We start from the raw sequence: 15,061 nt of genomic DNA on the forward strand, positions 1-15,061 counted from the left end.
CAGAGAAGATGTTGGCATGCCACCATCAATATAAATATTTCCTGGTGCTTCTGATATCACCTTTCAAAGCTAACATCTTATATTAATACAAGTTTAGCTTTTACTTAGAATTGTATGAGAGAAATCATAAAAAATGTGTTGTTTTCATTATCAACCATTTAAAATCAATGGTTTATCGTAAGTCATTAATGCAAGTCCTAACTGCTCAGATGACGCTTTTAAGACTGCAAAGTCTTTCTTAAGACTGCAAAATCTTTGTTAACAACAAACAAAGTGGAAAAAAATATATGTTTTGACATACGGAATTCTATTTTTATTCATACTTAGACATGTGCAAATATGTGTTGGAGAGGGTAGGTTTGAATCAAATTCCTTACAGTACACGCCTGAATGTATCGATGAATAAAACTGTAAAGGTAAATTCAAGGCAGTCGTTACGTTCGGCTGTGGATTCAAGTTATGGAACCAGGCCAACCTCCCCAAACATTATTTTGCACAAGACTATTTATAATTAATTTCTCCTCTGCACATCTTTACTTTATTTTCAACATGGTGATAGCATGCAGAATATGAGAAAGAAAGTTAAATCCTTCATGTGCTTTTCCAACATATATTTGAACCACAAATTTCTCCTAAACCAACAAAGCCCTCATAAACAATTAAGAAATGAATGGAAATTTTAAGTCTTCCCCAGCAATTTGACCAGAAACAGACTCAACTTTGACAACTGTCAATATGATTTATCACCATCGTACATAAACCTCAACTGTTAATTTACCCATACAATGAAAATGATATTGGAAAAACAGATCCTATTGAGGAAATTTAAAATCCTCACTTCAAAACGAAAACTTTGTTTCTATTTTGAGAACGCAAACGCTGTCTGGCGCGTTAGTCTGGCAATTTTTTTCCTAAAACCCAACTAATGTAATGGCTCGTTGGTCTAGGGGTATGATTCTCGCTTTGGGTGCGAGAGGTCCCGGGTTCAAATCCTGGACGAGCCCAAGCAATTGCTGTTTTTTTTTGAAACACGTAGCTTCCAACTGTGTTTAATATAGTCAGCAAAAATCATTTGTAGCAAAACCCTTCAAGTGCTCCACAGAGAAGATGTTGGCATGCCACCATCAATATATATATTTCCTGGTGCTTCTGATATCACCTTTCAAAGCTAACATCTTATATTAATACAAGTTTAGCTTTTACTTAGAATTGTATGAGAGAAATCATAAAAAATGTGTTGTTTTCATTATCAACCATTTAAAATCAATGGTTTATCGTAAGTCATTAATGCAAGTCCTAACTGCTCAGATGACGCTTTTAAGACTGCAAAGTCTTTCTTAAGACTTCAAAATCTTTGTTAACAACAAACAAAGGGGAAAAAATATATGTTTTGACATACGGAATTCTATTTTTATTCATACTTAGACATGTGCAAATATGTGTTGGAGAGGGTAGGTTTGAATCAAATTCCTTCCAGTACACGCCTGAATGTATCGATGAATAAAACTGTAAAGGTAAATTCAAGGCAGTCGTTACGTTCGGCTGTGGATTCAAGTTATGGAACCAGGCCAACCTCCCCAAACATTATTTTGCACAAGACTATTTATAATTAATTTCTCCTCTGCACATCTTTACTTTATTTTCAACATGGTGATAGCATGCAGAATATGAGAAAGAAAGTTAAATCCTTCATGTGCTTTTCCAACATATATTTGAACCACAAATTTCTCCTAAACCAACAAAGCCCTCATAAACAATTAAGAAATGAATGGAAATTTTAAGTCTTCCCCAGCAATTTGACCAGAAACAGACTCAACTTTGACAACTGTCAATATGATTTATCACCATCGTACATAAACCTCAACTGTTAATTTACCCATACAATGAAAATGATATTGGAAAAACAGATCCTATTGAGGAAATTTAAAATCCTCACTTCAAAACGAAAACTTTGTTTCTATTTTGAGAACACAAACGCTGTCTGGCGCGTTAGTCTGGCAATTTTTTTCCTAAAACCCAACTAATGTAATGGCTCGTTGGTCTAGGGGTATGATTCTCGCTTTGGGTGTGAGAGGTCCCGGGTTCAAATCCTGGACGAGCCCAAGCAATTGCTGTTTTTTTTTGAAACACGTAGCTTCCAGCTGTGTTTAATATAGTCAGCAAAAATCATTTGTAGCAAAACCCTTCAAGTGCTCCACAGAGAAGATGTTGGCATGCCACCATCAATATATATATTTCCTGGTGCTTCTGATATCACCTTTCAAAGCTAACATCTTATATTAATACAAGTTTAGCTTTTACTTAGAATTGTATGAGAGAAATCATAAAAAATGTGTTGTTTTCATTATCAACCATTTAAAATCAATGGTTTATCGTAAGTCATTAATGCAAGTCCTAACTGCTCAGATGACGCTTTTAAGACTGCAAAGTCTTTCTTAAGACTTCAAAATCTTTGTTAACAACAAACAAAGGGGAAAAAATATATGTTTTGACATACGGAATTCTATTTTTATTCATACTTAGACATGTGCAAATATGTGTTGGAGAGGGTAGGTTTGAATCAAATTCCTTCCAGTACACGCCTGAATGTATCGATGAATAAAACTGTAAAGGTAAATTCAAGGCAGTCGTTACGTTCGGCTGTGGATTCAAGTTATGGAACCAGGCCAACCTCCCCAAACATTATTTTGCACAAGACTATTTATAATTAATTTCTCCTCTGCACATCTTTACTTTATTTTCAACATGGTGATAGCATGCAGAATATGAGAAAGAAAGTTAAATCCTTCATGTGCTTTTCCAACATATATTTGAACCACAAATTTCTCCTAAACCAACAAAGCCCTCATAAACAATTAAGAAATGAATGGACATTTTAAGTCTTCCCCAGCAATTTGACCAGAAACAGACTCAACTTTGACAACTGTCAATATGATTTATCACCATCGTACATAAACCTCAACTGTTAATTCACCCATACAATGAAAATGATATTGGAAAAACAGATCCTATTGAGGAATTTTAAAATCCTCACTTCAAAACGAAAACTTTGTTTCTATTTTGAGAACACAAACGCTGTCTGGCGCGTTAGTCTGGCAATTTTTTTCCTAAAACCCAACTAATGTAATGGCTCGTTGGTCTAGGGGTATGATTCTCGCTTTGGGTGCGAGAGGTCCCGGGTTCAAATCCCCGACGAGCCCAAGCAATTGGTGTTTTTCTTTTGAAACACGTAGTTCCAACTGTGTTTAATATAGTCAGCAAAAATCATTTGTAGCAAAACCCTTCAAGTGCTCCACAGAGAAGATGTTGGCATGACACCATCAATATATATATATTTCCTGGTGCTTCTGATATCACCTTTCAAAGCTAACATCTTATATTAATACAAGTTTAGCTTTTATTTAGAATTGTATGAGAGAAATCATAAAAAATGTGTTGTTTTCATTATCAACCATTTAAAATCAATGGTTTATCGTAAGTCATTAATGCAAGTCCTAACTGCTCAGATGACGCTTTTAAGACTGCAAAGTCTTTCTTAAGACTGCAAAATCTTTGTTAACAACAAACAAAGGGGAAAAAAATATATGTTTTGACATACGGAATTCTATTTTTATTCATACTTAGACATGTGCAAATATGTGTTGGAGAGGGTAGGTTTGAATCAAATTCCTTCCAGTACACGCCTGAATGTATCGATGAATAAAACTGTAAAGGTAAATTCAAGGCAGTCGTTACGTTCGGCTGTGGATTCAAGTTATGGAACCAGGCCAACCTCCCCAAACATTATTTTGCACAAGACTATTTATAATTAATTTCTCCTCTGCACATCTTTACTTTATTTTCAACATGGTGATAGCATGCAGAATATGAGAAAGAAAGTTAAATCCTTCATGTGCTTTTCCAACATATATTTGAACCACAAATTTCTCCTAAACCAACAAAGCCCTCATAAACAATTAAGAAATGAATGGAAATTTTAAGTCTTCCCCAGCAATTTGACCAGAAACAGACTCAACTTTGACAACTGTCAATATGATTTATCACCATCGTACATAAACCTCAACTGTTAATTTACCCATACAATGAAAATGATATTGGAAAAACAGATCCTATTGAGGAAATTTAAAATCCTCACTTCAAAACGAAAACTTTGTTTCTATTTTGAGAACGCAAACGCTGTCTGGCGCGTTAGTCTGGCAATTTTTTTCCTAAAACCCAACTAATGTAATGGCTCGTTGGTCTAGGGGTATGATTCTCGCTTTGGGTGCGAGAGGTCCCGGGTTCAAATCCTGGACGAGCCCAAGCAATTGCTGTTTTTTTTTGAAACACGTAGCTTCCAACTGTGTTTAATATAGTCAGCAAAAATCATTTGTAGCAAAACCCTTCAAGTGCTCCACAGAGAAGATGTTGGCATGCCACCATCAATATATATATATTTCCTGGTGCTTCTGATATCACCTTTCAAAGCTAACATCTTATATTAATACAAGTTTAGCTTTTACTTAGAATTGTATGAGAGAAATCATAAAAAATGTGTTGTTTTCATTATCAACCATTTAAAATCAATGGTTTATCGTAAGTCATTAATGCAAGTCCTAACTGCTCAGATGACGCTTTTAAGACTGCAAAGTCTTTCTTAAGACTGCAAAATCTTTGTTAACAACAAACAAAGGGGAAAAAAATATATGTTTTGACATACGGAATTCTATTTTTATTCATACTTAGACATGTGCAAATATGTGTTGGAGAGGGTAGGTTTGAATCAAATTCCTTCCAGTACACGCCTGAATGTATCGATGAATAAAACTGTAAAGGTAAATTCAAGGCAGTCGTTACGTTCGGCTGTGGATTCAAGTTATGGAACCAGGCCAACCTCCCCAAACATTATTTTGCACAAGACTATTTATAATTAATTTCTCCTCTGCACATCTTTACTTTATTTTCAACATGGTGATAGCATGCAGAATATGAGAAAGAAAGTTAAATCCTTCATGTGCTTTTCCAACATATATTTGAACCACAAATTTCTCCTAAACCAACAAAGCCCTCATAAACAATTAAGAAATGAATGGAAATTTTAAGTCTTCCCCAGCAATTTGACCAGAAACAGACTCAACTTTGACAACTGTCAATATGATTTATCACCATCGTACATAAACCTCAACTGTTAATTTACCCATACAATGAAAATGATATTGGAAAAACAGATCCTATTGAGGAAATTTAAAATCCTCACTTCAAAACGAAAACTTTGTTTCTATTTTGAGAACGCAAACGCTGTCTGGCGCGTTAGTCTGGCAATTTTTTTCCTAAAACCCAACTAATGTAATGGCTCGTTGGTCTAGGGGTATGATTCTCGCTTTGGGTGCGAGAGGTCCCGGGTTCAAATCCTGGACGAGCCCAAGCAATTGCTGTTTTTTTTTTAAACACGTAGCTTCCAACTGTGTTTAATATAGTCAGCAAAAATCATTTGTAGCAAAACCCTTCAAGTGCTCCACAGAGAAGATGTTGGCATGCCACCATCAATATATATATATTTCCTGGTGCTTCTGATATCACCTTTCAAAGCTAACATCTTATATTAATACAAGTTTAGCTTTTACTTAGAATTGTATGAGAGAAATCATAAAAAATGTGTTGTTTTCATTATCAACCATTTAAAATCAATGGTTTATCGTAAGTCATTAATGCAAGTCCTAACTGCTCAGATGACGCTTTTAAGACTGCAAAGTCTTTCTTAAGACTTCAAAATCTTTGTTAACAACAAACAAAGGGGAAAAAATATATGTTTTGACATACGGAATTCTATTTTTATTCATACTTAGACATGTGCAAATATGTGTTGGAGAGGGTAGGTTTGAATCAAATTCCTTCCAGTACACGCCTGAATGTATCGATGAATAAAACTGTAAAGGTAAATTCAAGGCAGTCGTTACGTTCGGCTGTGGATTCAAGTTATGGAACCAGGCCAACCTCCCCAAACATTATTTTGCACAAGACTATTTATAATTAATTTCTCCTCTGCACATCTTTACTTTATTTTCAACATGGTGATAGCATGCAGAATATGAGAAAGAAAGTTAAATCCTTCATGTGCTTTTCCAACATATATTTGAACCACAAATTTCTCCTAAACCAACAAAGCCCTCATAAACAATTAAGAAATGAATGGAAATTTTAAGTCTTCCCCAGCAATTTGACCAGAAACAGACTCAACTTTGACAACTGTCAATATGATTTATCACCATCGTACATAAACCTCAACTGTTAATTTACCCATACAATGAAAATGATATTGGAAAAACAGATCCTATTGAGGAAATTTAAAATCCTCACTTCAAAACGAAAACTTTGTTTCTATTTTGAGAACACAAACGCTGTCTGGCGCGTTAGTCTGGCAATTTTTTTCCTAAAACCCAACTAATGTAATAGCTCGTTGGTCTAGGGGTATGATTCTCGCTTTGGGTGCGAGAGGTCCCGGGTTCAAATCCTGGACGAGCCCAAGCAATTGCTGTTTTTTTTTGAAACACGTAGCTTCCAGCTGTGTTTAATATAGTCAGCAAAAATCATTTGTAGCAAAACCCTTCAAGTGCTCCACAGAGAAGATGTTGGCATGCCACCATCAATATATATATTTCCTGGTGCTTCTGATATCACCTTTCAAAGCTAACATCTTATATTAATACAAGTTTAGCTTTTACTTAGAATTGTATGAGAGAAATCATAAAAAATGTGTTGTTTTCATTATCAACCATTTAAAATCAATGGTTTATCGTAAGTCATTAATGCAAGTCCTAACTGCTCAGATGACGCTTTTAAGACTGCAAAGTCTTTCTTAAGACTTCAAAATCTTTGTTAACAACAAACAAAGGGGAAAAAATATATGTTTTGACATACGGAATTCTATTTTTATTCATACTTAGACATGTGCAAATATGTGTTGGAGAGGGTAGGTTTGAATCAAATTCCTTCCAGTACACGCCTGAATGTATCGATGAATAAAACTGTAAAGGTAAATTCAAGGCAGTCGTTACGTTCGGCTGTGGATTCAAGTTATGGAACCAGGCCAACCTCCCCAAACATTATTTTGCACAAGACTATTTATAATTAATTTCTCCTCTGCACATCTTTACTTTATTTTCAACATGGTGATAGCATGCAGAATATGAGAAAGAAAGTTAAATCCTTCATGTGCTTTTCCAACATATATTTGAACCACAAATTTCTCCTAAACCAACAAAGCCCTCATAAACAATTAAGAAATGAATGGACATTTTAAGTCTTCCCCAGCAATTTGACCAGAAACAGACTCAACTTTGACAACTGTCAATATGATTTATCACCATCGTACATAAACCTCAACTGTTAATTCACCCATACAATGAAAATGATATTGGAAAAACAGATCCTATTGAGGAATTTTAAAATCCTCACTTCAAAACGAAAACTTTGTTTCTATTTTGAGAACACAAACGCTGTCTGGCGCGTTAGTCTGGCAATTTTTTTCCTAAAACCCAACTAATGTAATGGCTCGTTGGTCTAGGGGTATGATTCTCGCTTTGGGTGCGAGAGGTCCCGGGTTCAAATCCTGGACGAGCCCAAGCAATTGCTGTTTTTTTTTGAAACACGTAGCTTCCAACTGTGTTTAATATAGTCAGCAAAAATCATTTGTAGCAAAACCCTTCAAGTGCTCCACAGAGAAGATGTTGGCATGCCACCATCAATATATATATTTCCTGGTGCTTCTGATATCACCTTTCAAAGCTAACATCTTATATTAATACAAGTTTAGCTTTTACTTAGAATTGTATGAGAGAAATCATAAAAAATGTGTTGTTTTCATTATCAACCATTTAAAATCAATGGTTTATCGTAAGTCATTAATGCAAGTCCTAACTGCTCAGATGACGCTTTTAAGACTGCAAAGTCTTTCTTAAGACTTCAAAATCTTTGTTAACAACAAACAAAGGGGAAAAAATATATGTTTTGACATACGGAATTCTATTTTTATTCATACTTAGACATGTGCAAATATGTGTTGGAGAGGGTAGGTTTGAATCAAATTCCTTCCAGTACAAGCCTGAATATATCGATGAATAAAACTGTAAAGGTAAATTCAAGGCAGTCGTTACGTTCGGCTGTGGATTCAAGTTATGGAACCAGGCCAACCTCCCCAAACATTATTTTGCACAAGACTATTTATAATTAATTTCTCCTCTGCACATCTTTACTTTATTTTCAACATGGTGATAGCATGCAGAATATGAGAAAGAAAGTTAAATCCTTCATGTGCTTTTCCAACATATATTTGAACCACAAATTTCTCCTAAACCAACAAAGCCCTCATAAACAATTAAGAAATGAATGGACATTTTAAGTCTTCCCCAGCAATTTGACCAGAAACAGACTCAACTTTGACAACTGTCAATATGATTTATCACCATCGTACATAAACCTCAACTGTTAATTTACTCATACAATGAAAATGATATTGGAAAAACAGATCCTATTGAGGAAATTTAAAATCCTCACTTCAAAACGAAAACTTTGTTTCTATTTTGAGAACACAAACGCTGTCTGGCGCGTTAGTCTGGCAATTTTTTTCCTAAAACCCAACTAATGTTAGTCTGGCAATTTTTTTCCTAAAACCCAACTAATGTAATGGCTCGTTGGTCTAGGGGTATGATTCTCGCTTTGGGTGCGAGAGGTCCCGGGTTCAAATCCCGGATGAGCCCAAGCAATTGGTGTTTTTCTTTTGAAACACGTAGCTTCCAACTGTGTTTAATATAGTCAGCAAAAATCATTTGTAGCAAAACCCTTCAAGTGCTCCACAGAGAAGATGTTGGCATGCCACCATCAATATAAATATTTCCTGGTGCTTCTGATATCACCTTTCAAAGCTAACATCTTATATTAATACAAGTTTAGCTTTTACTTAGAATTGTATGAGAGAAATCATAAAAAATGTGTTGTTTTCATTATCAACCATTTAAAATCAATGGTTTATCGTAAGTCATTAATGCAAGTCCTAACTGCTCAGATGACGCTTTTAAGACTGCAAAGTCTTTCTTAAGACTGCAAAATCTTTGTTAACAACAAACAAAGTGGAAAAAAATATATGTTTTGACATACGGAATTCTATTTTTATTCATACTTAGACATGTGCAAATATGTGTTGGAGAGGGTAGGTTTGAATCAAATTCCTTACAGTACACGCCTGAATGTATCGATGAATAAAACTGTAAAGGTAAATTCAAGGCAGTCGTTACGTTCGGCTGTGGATTCAAGTTATGGAACCAGGCCAACCTCCCCAAACATTATTTTGCACAAGACTATTTATAATTAATTTCTCCTCTGCACATCTTTACTTTATTTTCAACATGGTGATAGCATGCAGAATATGAGAAAGAAAGTTAAATCCTTCATGTGCTTTTCCAACATATATTTGAACCACAAATTTCTCCTAAACCAACAAAGCCCTCATAAACAATTAAGAAATGAATGGAAATTTTAAGTCTTCCCCAGCAATTTGACCAGAAACAGACTCAACTTTGACAACTGTCAATATGATTTATCACCATCGTACATAAACCTCAACTGTTAATTTACCCATACAATGAAAATGATATTGGAAAAACAGATCCTATTGAGGAAATTTAAAATCCTCACTTCAAAACGAAAACTTTGTTTCTATTTTGAGAACGCAAACGCTGTCTGGCGCGTTAGTCTGGCAATTTTTTTCCTAAAACCCAACTAATGTAATGGCTCGTTGGTCTAGGGGTATGATTCTCGCTTTGGGTGCGAGAGGTCCCGGGTTCAAATCCTGGACGAGCCCAAGCAATTGCTGTTTTTTTTTGAAACACGTAGCTTCCAACTGTGTTTAATATAGTCAGCAAAAATCATTTGTAGCAAAACCCTTCAAGTGCTCCACAGAGAAGATGTTGGCATGCCACCATCAATATATATATTTCCTGGTGCTTCTGATATCACCTTTCAAAGCTAACATCTTATATTAATACAAGTTTAGCTTTTACTTAGAATTGTATGAGAGAAATCATAAAAAATGTGTTGTTTTCATTATCAACCATTTAAAATCAATGGTTTATCGTAAGTCATTAATGCAAGTCCTAACTGCTCAGATGACGCTTTTAAGACTGCAAAGTCTTTCTTAAGACTTCAAAATCTTTGTTAACAACAAACAAAGGGGAAAAAATATATGTTTTGACATACGGAATTCTATTTTTATTCATACTTAGACATGTGCAAATATGTGTTGGAGAGGGTAGGTTTGAATCAAATTCCTTCCAGTACACGCCTGAATGTATCGATGAATAAAACTGTAAAGGTAAATTCAAGGCAGTCGTTACGTTCGGCTGTGGATTCAAGTTATGGAACCAGGCCAACCTCCCCAAACATTATTTTGCACAAGACTATTTATAATTAATTTCTCCTCTGCACATCTTTACTTTATTTTCAACATGGTGATAGCATGCAGAATATGAGAAAGAAAGTTAAATCCTTCATGTGCTTTTCCAACATATATTTGAACCACAAATTTCTCCTAAACCAACAAAGCCCTCATAAACAATTAAGAAATGAATGGACATTTTAAGTCTTCCCCAGCAATTTGACCAGAAACAGACTCAACTTTGACAACTGTCAATATGATTTATCACCATCGTACATAAACCTCAACTGTTAATTTACCCATACAATGAAAATGATATTGGAAAAACAGATCCTATTGAGGAAATTTAAAATCCTCACTTCAAAACGAAAACTTTGTTTCTATTTTGAGAACACAAACGCTGTCTGGCGCGTTAGTCTGGCAATTTTTTTCCTAAAACCTAACTAATGTAATGGCTCGTTGGTCTAGGGGTATGATTCTCGCTTTGGGTGCGAGAGGTCCCGGGTTCAAATCCCGGACGAGCCCAAGCAATTGCTACTTTTTTTTGAAACACGTAGCTTCCAACTGTGTTTAATATAGTCAGCAAAAATCATTTGTAGCAAAACCCTTCAAGTGCTCCACAGAGAAGATGTTGGCATGCCACCATCAATATATATATTTCCTGGTGCTTCTGATATCACCTTTCAAAGCTAACATCTTATATTAATACAAGTTTAGCTTTTACTTAGAATTGTATGAGAGAAATCATAAAAAATGTGTTGTTTTCATTATCAACCATTTAAAATCAATGGTTTATCGTAAGTCATTAATGCAAGTCCTAACTGCTCAGATGACGCATTTAAGACTGCAAAGTCTTTCTTAAGACTGCAAAATCTTTGTTAACAACAAACAAAAGGGAAAAAAATATATGTTTTGACATACGGAATTCTATTTTTATTCATACTTAGACATGTGCAAATATGTGTTGGAGAGGGTAGGTTTGAATCAAATTCCTTCCAGTACACGCCTGAATGTATCGATGAATAAAACTGTAAAGGTAAATTCAAGGCAGTCGTTACGTTCGGCTGTGGATTCAAGTTATGGAACCAGGCCAACCTCCCCAAACATTATTTTGCACAAGACTATTTATAATTAATTTCTCCTCTGCACATCTTTACTTTATTTTCAACATGGTGATAGCATGCAGAATATGAGAAAGAAAGTTAAATCCTTCATGTGCTTTTCCAACATATATTTGAACCACAAATTTCTCCTAAACCAACAAAGCCCTCATAAACAATTAAGAAATGAATGGACATTTTAAGTCTTCCCCAGCAATTTGACCAGAAACAGACTCAACTTTGACAACTGTCAATATGATTTATCACCATCGTACATAAACCTCAACTGTTAATTTACTCATACAATGAAAATGATATTGGAAAAACAGATCCTATTGAGGAAATTTAAAATCCTCACTTCAAAACGAAAACTTTGTTTCTATTTTGAGAACACAAACGCTGTCTGGCGCGTTAGTCTGGCAATTTTTTTCCTAAAACCCAACTAATGTAATGGCTCGTTGGTCTAGGGGTATGATTCTCGCTTTGGGTGCGAGAGGTCCCGGGTTCAAATCCCGGACGAGCCCAAGCAATTGGTGTTTTTCTTTTGAAACACGTAGCTTCCAACTGTGTTTAATATAGTCAGCAAAAATCATTTGTAGCAAAACCCTTCAAGTGCTCCACAGAGAAGATGTTGGCATGCCACCATCAATATATATATTTCCTGGTGCTTCTGATATCACCTTTCAAAGCTAACATCTTATATTAATACAAGTTTAGCTTTTACTTAGAATTGTATGAGAGAAATCATAAAAAATGTGTTGTTTTCATTATCAACCATTTAAAATCAATGGTTTATCGTAAGTCATTAATGCAAGTCCTAACTGCTCAGATGACGCTTTTAAGACTGCAAAGTCTTTCTTAAGACTGCAAAATCTTTGTTAACAACAAAGAAAGGGGAAAAAATATATGTTTTGACATACGGAATTCTATTTTTATTCATACTTAGACATGTGCAAATATGTGTTGGAGAGGGTAGGTTTGAATCAAATTCCTTCCAGTACACGCCTGAATGTATCGATGAATAAAACTGTAAAGGTAAATTCAAGGCAGTCGTTACGTTCGGCTGTGGATTCAAGTTATGGAACCAGGCCAACCTCCCCAAACATTATTTTGCACAAGACTATTTATAATTAATTTCTCCTCTGCACATCTTTACTTTATTTTCAACATGGTGATAGCATGCAGAATATGAGAAAGAAAGTTAAATCCTTCATGTGCTTTTCCAACATATATTTGAACCACATATTTCTCCTAAACCAACAAAGCCCTCATAAACAATTAAGAAATGAATGGACATTTTAAGTCTTCCCCAGCAATTTGACCAGAAACAGACTCAACTTTGACAACTGTCAATATGATTTATCACCATCGTACATAAACCTCAACTGTTAATTTACCCATACAATGAAAATGATATTGGAAAAACAGATCCTATTGAGGAAATTTAAAATCCTCACTTCAAAACGAAAACTTTGTTTCTATTGTGAGAACACAAACGCTGTCTGGCGCGTTAGTCTGGCAATTTTTTTCCTAAAACCCAACTAATGTTAGTCTGGCAATTTTTTTCCTAAAACCCAACTAATGTAATGGCTCGTTGGTCTAGGGGTATGATTCTCGCTTTGGGTGCGAGAGGTCCCGGGTTCAAATCCCGGACGAGCCCAAGCAATTGGTGTTTTTCTTTTGAAACACGTAGCTTCCAACTGTGTTTAATATAGTCAGCAAAAATCATTTGTAGCAAAACCCTTCAAGTGCTCCACAGAGAAGATGTTGGCATGCCACCATCAATATAAATATTTCCTGGTGCTTCTGATATCACCTTTCAAAGCTAACATCTTATATTAATACAAGTTTAGCTTTTACTTAGAATTGTATGAGAGAAATCATAAAAAATGTGTTGTTTTCATTATCAACCATTTAAAATCAATGGTTTATCGTAAGTCATTAATGCAAGTCCTAACTGCTCAGATGACGCTTTTAAGACTGCAAAGTCTTTCTTAAGACTGCAAAATCTTTGTTAACAACAAACAAAGTGGAAAAAAATATATGTTTTGACATACGGAATTCTATTTTTATTCATACTTAGACATGTGCAAATATGTGTTGGAGAGGGTAGGTTTGAATCAAATTCCTTACAGTACACGCCTGAATGTATCGATGAATAAAACTGTAAAGGTAAATTCAAGGCAGTCGTTACGTTCGGCTGTGGATTCAAGTTATGGAACCAGGCCAACCTCCCCAAACATTATTTTGCACAAGACTATTTATAATTAATTTCTCCTCTGCACATCTTTACTTTATTTTCAACATGGTGATAGCATGCAGAATATGAGAAAGAAAGTTAAATCCTTCATGTGCTTTTCCAACATATATTTGAACCACAAATTTCTCCTAAACCAACAAAGCCCTCATAAACAATTAAGAAATGAATGGAAATTTTAAGTCTTCCCCAGCAATTTGACCAGAAACAGACTCAACTTTGACAACTGTCAATATGATTTATCACCATCGTACATAAACCTCAACTGTTAATTTACCCATACAATGAAAATGATATTGGAAAAACAGATCCTATTGAGGAAATTTAAAATCCTCACTTCAAAACGAAAACTTTGTTTCTATTTTGAGAACGCAAACGCTGTCTGGCGCGTTAGTCTGGCAATTTTTTTCCTAAAACCCAACTAATGTAATGGCTCGTTGGTCTAGGGGTATGATTCTCGCTTTGGGTGCGAGAGGTCCCGGGTTCAAATCCTGGACGAGCCCAAGCAATTGCTGTTTTTTTTTGAAACACGTAGCTTCCAACTGTGTTTAATATAGTCAGCAAAAATCATTTGTAGCAAAACCCTTCAAGTGCTCCACAGAGAAGATGTTGGCATGCCACCATCAATATATATATTTCCTGGTGCTTCTGATATCACCTTTCAAAGCTAACATCTTATATTAATACAAGTTTAGCTTTTACTTAGAATTGTATGAGAGAAATCATAAAAAATGTGTTGTTTTCATTATCAACCATTTAAAATCAATGGTTTATCGTAAGTCATTAATGCAAGTCCTAACTGCTCAGATGACGCTTTTAAGACTGCAAAGTCTTTCTTAAGACTTCAAAATCTTTGTTAACAACAAACAAAGGGGAAAAAATATATGTTTTGACATACGGAATTCTATTTTTATTCATACTTAGACATGTGCAAATATGTGTTGGAGAGGGTAGGTTTGAATCAAATTCCTTCCAGTACACGCCTGAATGTATCGATGAATAAAACTGTAAAGGTAAATTCAAGGCAGTCGTTACGTTCGGCTGTGGATTCAAGTTATGGAACCAGGCCAACCTCCCCAAACATTATTTTGCACAAGACTATTTATAATTAATTTCTCCTCTGCACATCTTTACTTTATTTTCAACATGGTGATAGCATGCAGAATATGAGAAAGAAAGTTAAATCCTTCATGTGCTTTTCCAACATATATTTGAACCACAAATTTCTCCTAAACCAACAAAGCCCTCATAAACAATTAAGAAATGAATGGACATTTTAAGTCTTCCCCAGCAATT

The 15,061-nt window shown here is 35.0% G+C and overlaps 3 non-coding genes across 3 annotated transcripts; all 3 read left to right on the plus strand.

Annotated features, from left to right (window-relative positions):
• The first annotated feature begins 10,861 nt into the window (after positions 1-10,861).
• On the plus strand, positions 10,862-10,933 carry TRNAP-UGG (transfer RNA proline (anticodon UGG)). Its single transcript has one exon. It is a non-coding gene; the product is annotated as a tRNA-Pro (tRNA).
• Positions 10,934-11,960: 1,027 nt separating this feature from the next.
• Positions 11,961-12,032, plus strand: TRNAP-UGG (transfer RNA proline (anticodon UGG)). Its single transcript has one exon. It is a non-coding gene; the product is annotated as a tRNA-Pro (tRNA).
• Positions 12,033-13,096: 1,064 nt separating this feature from the next.
• TRNAP-UGG (transfer RNA proline (anticodon UGG)) lies at positions 13,097-13,168 on the plus strand. Its single transcript has one exon. It is a non-coding gene; the product is annotated as a tRNA-Pro (tRNA).
• The last annotated feature ends 1,893 nt before the right edge of the window (positions 13,169-15,061 follow it).

Source organism: Pelobates fuscus, chromosome 6, assembly GCF_036172605.1.
Source record: "Pelobates fuscus isolate aPelFus1 chromosome 6, aPelFus1.pri, whole genome shotgun sequence".
Lineage (NCBI taxonomy): Eukaryota > Metazoa > Chordata > Amphibia > Anura > Pelobatidae > Pelobates > Pelobates fuscus.